Raw genomic sequence first — 6,928 nt, 5'->3', positions numbered from 1 at the left:
TAAAACATATGATATTTTATTAAGCATAATACTTATTCTTCATATTGAATTTTAAAAAACAATTCTTTTGAATGTTTTTCAAAGCTATTATAGGATGAGGTGATTTTATATTTTTCTGCACTTCCTTAACAACAACCGCAAATGGTCTTTAAGTATAAGTAAGAAACATAGTTTAAAGCTACACGAAGTACGCATAAAATTCAAAATTATATCTAATTTGATTGATAAATCATTCATATGTCTAGAAATAAAAGAATATATTTTTATTTTGCTTTGGCTTGATCCACTTCAAGATAAATAATTTCACTTAATTAACTAATGTAGTAAACAAATACCAGTGTAGAAAAAAAAAGTTTATAAATATCCTATAATGAATCTAGAATTTATGGTTAAACTAATTCCATAAAATTTATCTACTTATTTTCAGTATAATTATTTTTTTCAATTGATGAGTGATTTTATTTAATTAAGGTAAATAAATAAACTATTTTTCACTAAAATTCTAGAGAAACCATGTTAATTGTTTTAATAATTATAATTTTATATTAATTTACTTGTTTTACTTTCTATTTATTAGTCTTGCATATAATTTATAAAATTTAAGTTTATTATAGCATTGATGTTGTAATTTTAATTACGGCATTATACAATTTTCTTCCAAAGGTTAGATTTTCTTCGAATCCCTAAAAAAAGCCAAAAATAAAAAACTCTTAATAACCGACTATCATTATAATTGACTAATATACCTCGTAGGTTAGGCTTTCAATTCATATTCATAATTAAATTTATGTCTTAATTGATATGATTATGATCTTTTCTAGAATAACCTCTCGTGAGCTTTTAAAGATCACGTGTTTTTTAATGATAATATATGAGTAGAATTTAATTTTTTTATTTATTAATTACTAATCACCATTTTTACTCAATAAAAGATCAAATCATGAGAGAATGATGATCTTAATTTATATGTCCAAAAATATTTACTAGGCTAATGCATTAAAATTTCTTTCAACTAGCCGGTGATGTTGATTGAGCAATTAACCGGCTCGACATTCCACCACTTCTAGCTACACGCACTCTCTACATCAAGAGTACTGACGCCGAGTGAGTTAATTTCATGCGTTATTAAGGTTAAAATAATCAATAAATATTATTTATGCTTACAAAGTTTTATTATAATTCTAAGATTTCGAAGGGGAACAAGACACCTTCTTAATCACTAAACAGCAATTCTAAGAAAATTTATTGCTCAAAGTCATGGTTAGAGTCATTATAAATAATGTGAAATACTCTCTTACATAATCGAACCCCCAACTTTAAAAATGAAGTTAGTATGTGCCTGAACATTATTTTGACTCCAAATGGAAGGAAGCATTATGTCACTGACTTTACCAACTCAAGTAATTAATTAAAGAGTTACTGACATGTTATTACTCCTTTTGACACAGTCGATAAATATTTGTTACATTTATTAGAGGAATCAATTTAGATTCTTAGAAGAGTCCGAAGTTTATATAAGCCCTATTGTGACAAGTCTCTGTGTTTTACAAGGATTACATCAAAATACAGCTCTCATCGAAAGATTGGTTGGTAAACAAGTTCTTAAAACCATGATAATCAAGAAATTAAGAAAGCTTAGAAGTATGTCTTTGAATTGTCTTGTTCATGTCGAAAGGGAATGAAGTACAGAGTGATTTAGAATTCTTTAATTATTTTAGTTACATTTTCTGCTCGTATAATATTTATTATTTAAGAATATGATCATAATTCAATGAGTGTTTAAAGTATATCTAATTTGTCACCAAGTCTCTGCCATGGCGGCAACTAATGGCCCAATAACTATTGAGGGTATTGCCTAGTCCTCCTACGTTATTATAATTTATTTTCCCTTCCATACTTGTGATTTATGGGTAGGACTTGATATCTTCCTAAATATGGGAGTAATGTTTCGCCACCACCAGTTGGCATTAATTTATGAGTCCTGTTCTCGGTACGCCTTAGGGCTTTACTATATAAGTGTATCTGTTTTAGCTATATAGTAAAAGCTTGATCGATGAATATTTAATAAATTGATAACCTTAATTAAATAAAAAAATCTTTTGATCTCCACTTAGGCCAGTGTATTAAATTAATGATTTTGTTAGATGTATAAAATAGCATTTTTTTAATCATTTAGGGCCTAATGAAAATATAAATTGATAATTAGTCAAACACAAAAAAATACTAATAATAAGTAACATATAAGATTCGTAATATTAAAATTTTTTTCCTCGGCAACTTCAATATTCTCAATTCTATTCTTTTCTAAAATGATTTGAACCAATGACCGATGTAGTTATAAAGTTACATTGCATGTATTTTTAAGAACAAGTTTAAGTATATCTAAAATGTACTTACATTAATTTTTGCAGTTCACTATACATGTTTAGAACATTTATGATGATTATTATTATTGGGGATATTTTTGTTTTCCTGCTACAGTTATTTTGACATATCATGTCACTATCATGGTGTGCTGAAAATTACATTTTACCGCCAAATATTTTCGCCGTTATTAATTTATTACATTTTCGTTAAAAAAATATTAATATTTAACTGGAAATGAGTTAAAAGTCGATTTTACCCCAGGAAAATAAAAGATAATTTTACCATTTGAAAAGAAAGAAATAATGAACAAAAATAAGATTTAGAAAACAAGTAAAAATTGTAATTAATAACAAATAATGAACAATATGCATAATTACAACAAATGACAAAGAAAACAATTAATTAAAAAATTCTGCTTCAAAAATAATATTATAATTTATGAAATTCAAGTATTAATCACAACTAAAAATAATAACAATTTAATTAAGGAAAACAATTAATGAGAGAGGGGGGCTGATTTTAGGGTTATTAATTTCCTAGTTCTTTAATTATTTCCCTTGAAATTTTTTAACTTTGTTTCATTGTTTATTTTACATTTGCAACGCAATGTTTTAGCTTTAACAAGAATTATCTTTGATGCCCTTATGACATCAGCAAAATATTATCAAATTTTTAACGTTTTTAACGAAAGGTTAGTAAATTGATAACGTCGCAAATTTTTTATGGTAAAATGATATTATCCCTTATTAATATTATTATTATATACATGATAACTTGTGAAATCATGCATGAATCTTGGTAAAAGGAATAGTGCACATAAGATGTCACAAGTAACTAAAATATAAAACTCTTCTTAAATTAATAAATATTTATTTACCAACAAATCAATAAATTATTCATTTATTAATAAATTAATAACCTTGCTAATTTTTTTTTTTTTGTTATTCCCATCAGTATTATTTAGAGATTTTAATGTAAGGAGGACTTATTTTAATTTAAAATTTTAACATAAATTTTGAATAATTGATTTCATACAATTTGTGGGAGATATTGAAAGTAAAAAGAACATCTAATGATTACTACTCATCCAATATTAAATGGTATGAGATTAATCCTTTAAAATTTATGTTAAATATAGTATGCTGATGATTATTCATGCTTGGGTTCTTTGTTAATAAATATGTCGCAGTTACCTCCAACCGTTTCACCATAATAGCAGTCTGCATCCTCATCGCCGACTCTAGAATTGGTTCTTGAATCAATAAATTCCCAACTGTACATCTAACTTTTGTCTCCAGATTTAATTTTCTCTTCAAAGTTCTTCTGCTAATTAATTTTTATTTATCATGAACAATCATATTTTCGGATTACAATCACAATTAAAACTCCATTAAATAAATCATTCGACTTTTACAATATTTTCATTAACATCTTATCCAATAGATCGAACCAACTTGTGACTTATACTTTTCATATTCAATGTTATGGGAAAAAAAATATTTAAGAGTTTAATTTCACGAAATAATATGACATTTTTTAATTGTTTAAAACAAAAATATATCAATTGATTAATCGGGCACGAATTACAAATGGCTAATTGGCTATTTAGCCAACCCAGCAGCAAGGGGTTACGTTCTCAGATCCAGACGTTTGCTTGTAAACTCTGATTATGTCATTATAAGGAAAGTTGAGGAAAAGGCCAACCAGGGTACAAAAATAAACAGAAATGTAAAACATTGAATATCTTGGAAAATTCATTGTCATTTTTTGTGTGCCATAAGAACGCTGAATAATTTGTCAACATATAAAAATTGAAGTTAGAACTGCTCTCTTTCCGCTACTTTTTTTTTTTTTTCCCTTCTATGAATATTTTAGACTTTGAATTATAAGTTTAAAATACGCTATTCATAATACTATACTTTTTAAGTTTTATCTCAATATTAATTTTTATATATAGCTGGGATGCAACACTAATTTATGGAATGATAATATCATAACTCAGTAAATTTTTTTTATTTCATTTCAACATTTAAGTTGGGGAGTGTAACATTGTGTTATTATTCTTGCAAGAAATTTAAATTTTAAGCGGAAAAAATGAAAAATAAATGGAAGAAGTACAAGAAATTGATGCTACAATAATTTTGTTTTGAAAGATGTGCTTCAAAAGAGTGATAAGAGTATCACTAATAAAATTAAATTAGATATTGCATTATAATAAAAGTCTTGTATAATTATGTAAGATATATAATTGTTCTATTACCGTTTGATAAAAATTTAACAACTGTAAAAATAACAATATTTTATTATTTTATATTTTTTACAATCATTAATTTTTTTTCAAACAAGTGTGGGACAATTATGTTTATTACCTCGCGTGTAAGGTAACAAGTGCCCCAATAAAATATGTGTGTTTCCGTTCCCTACCTCGGCACGTTTTTTTTTTTTTTTGAATAGTACCTCGGCACGTTAATCATGCATAGAAAGGACGCACCTGACTTTTTCATATTTTTGAAACCTCCCCTGAGGTTTGAAATATTTGCAGATAGATGGACAAGATGCTTGTGTAGTTATAGTTATATCAGTGAACTCCCCCGGCCGTTGCATAAGCGTTAAGCTTCTGTTTGTCAGTTGAGGGTAAATTCGTAATCTCAAAAGACAAGCTTGTCAACTCAAGTAATGTAACCATGTCAGAAGTAAATTGTAAAACGTGTAAATTTGTGTAAATTTCTCTCTTTCTTCCCAGCCGGCATCTCTCGCTCTAGTGCTACACCCCTTTAATCTTTCATGTCATGAAGCTTGATTGAAAAAAAAAAACTTTAATATCAGCAAATCATGAAGCATTTCTCTTTCGGAAGTGAAGAAGAAAAACAATAGTTGTACCATGTATTGATCCGGGTTCCATCGACCACCTGGAGACCCGAATCGTTTAATATCAGCAAATCTTTCATGTCATGAAGCTTGGTTGAAAAAAAAAACTTTAATATCAGCAAATCATGAAGCATTTCTCTTTTGGAAGTGAAGAAGAAACACAATAGTTGTACCATGTATTGATCCGGGTTCCATCGACCACCTGGAGACCCGAATCGTTTTGTTGAAGCCAATACGAGGTCAATTTGTAACATAACTCAAGTTTATATCCTTCACTTAGAGTGTGTTGATACTCCTGCGACTTGAAAATGTAGGGTGATTTTGTTGATTTTTGTTCATTCATGGTTATTTGTTTGGGTGCATGAAGCTGTGAAGCCTAAAATCAATTAAAATTTGTGAAAAATTGAATTAATGAAGCTGTTGTTGATATTGAAGCTTTTGGCTTTGGATAAATGCATAGTACGGCAGATCATGTTGGGATGATCGGATGAGTTTTTATTTGATTTATGGCCGGTGATGCTCATTATGGACACAAAAAAATAAAAAATAAAAAATGAAATTTTGAAGCACTTTGTGAAGCTCGGTCAGAATGAATAAATGAATTTTGAAAGATTTATTGGATTTCTCATGAAAAATTGAAGCTTGAATCAGTTACTGAAACATACAATGACTGAATATATGAATTTTTTAAGCTGGTTTACTGAAGCATGCAATGAATGAATAGATGATTTTTGAAGCTTGTTTTACTGAAGTATTTACAGAATGCATACTTGATTTGATAAGGACTTTTTGCTAAGAAACAAATGATTGTATGAAGAACTATATGAGATATGTACAAGGATTTGTGGTACTGCAAATCCACGAAAACAAGGACGAGGAGTCCCATTCTAAACAAAACATTCAAATAATGCCGGTGATGCATGCTCTGTTGCTGAGGTTTGGCATGTGATAAAATAGTGTGTAATGAGCTGCTGAAATTGATGCCTTATCTGCTCGGCATACAACAGCCTTTAATTAGTTAGGTCCTACAATATATTAGACAAATTGGAATGTCACTATGTAGAAGTATCATGTTAGTTGAAACACTTGGTCTTGGTTGTTTTGTCTTGGCTCTTATTAAGTTTTATATGAAACTGTGATGTTCTTTGGTTACTGAGAAAATAGAAAGAAAGAAAACTTCTGTATACTGAAAATTCTATTATTATTGATTATAATGAATCTGGAGGTTACAAGCTTTTTTATATGTGCATAAAAGATTCTACACACATTGCACACACGCACAGATTACTACTAACAACTTCTATAACAACCTTTAGCTGACTCAGCTGCCATGTCAGCATTCTCATTAACTAACTTGATTCTATTCTTAACATCCCCCCTTAAGCCTAAGGTTTCGGAGAAACATTAAGCTTGTTTCTCAAATAAGCAAACTGATCATAGGCTAAGGGCTTAGTAAGAATGTCTGCTAATTGATCAAAGCTGGGAACATGATCAATAGAAAATTCATGCTTAGCTATGTGATCTCTAACAAAATGCAGATCAAGTTCTATGTGTTTGGTGCGTGAATGGTACTTTGGATTACTAGCCAATGCTTCAGCACTCTTATTATCACAATATAAGACAGGAAGCTTGAGCAAAGAAAGCTTCAGTTCTTTTAGAAGATAAGTGACCCAGAGCATCTCAGAGGCAGCAA

Source organism: Citrus clementina, unplaced genomic scaffold (genome assembly GCF_000493195.1).
Source record: "Citrus clementina cultivar Clemenules unplaced genomic scaffold, Citrus_clementina_v1.0 scaffold_3, whole genome shotgun sequence".
NCBI lineage: Eukaryota > Viridiplantae > Streptophyta > Magnoliopsida > Sapindales > Rutaceae > Citrus > Citrus x clementina.
Note: the sequence above shows the minus strand (reverse complement) of the source record.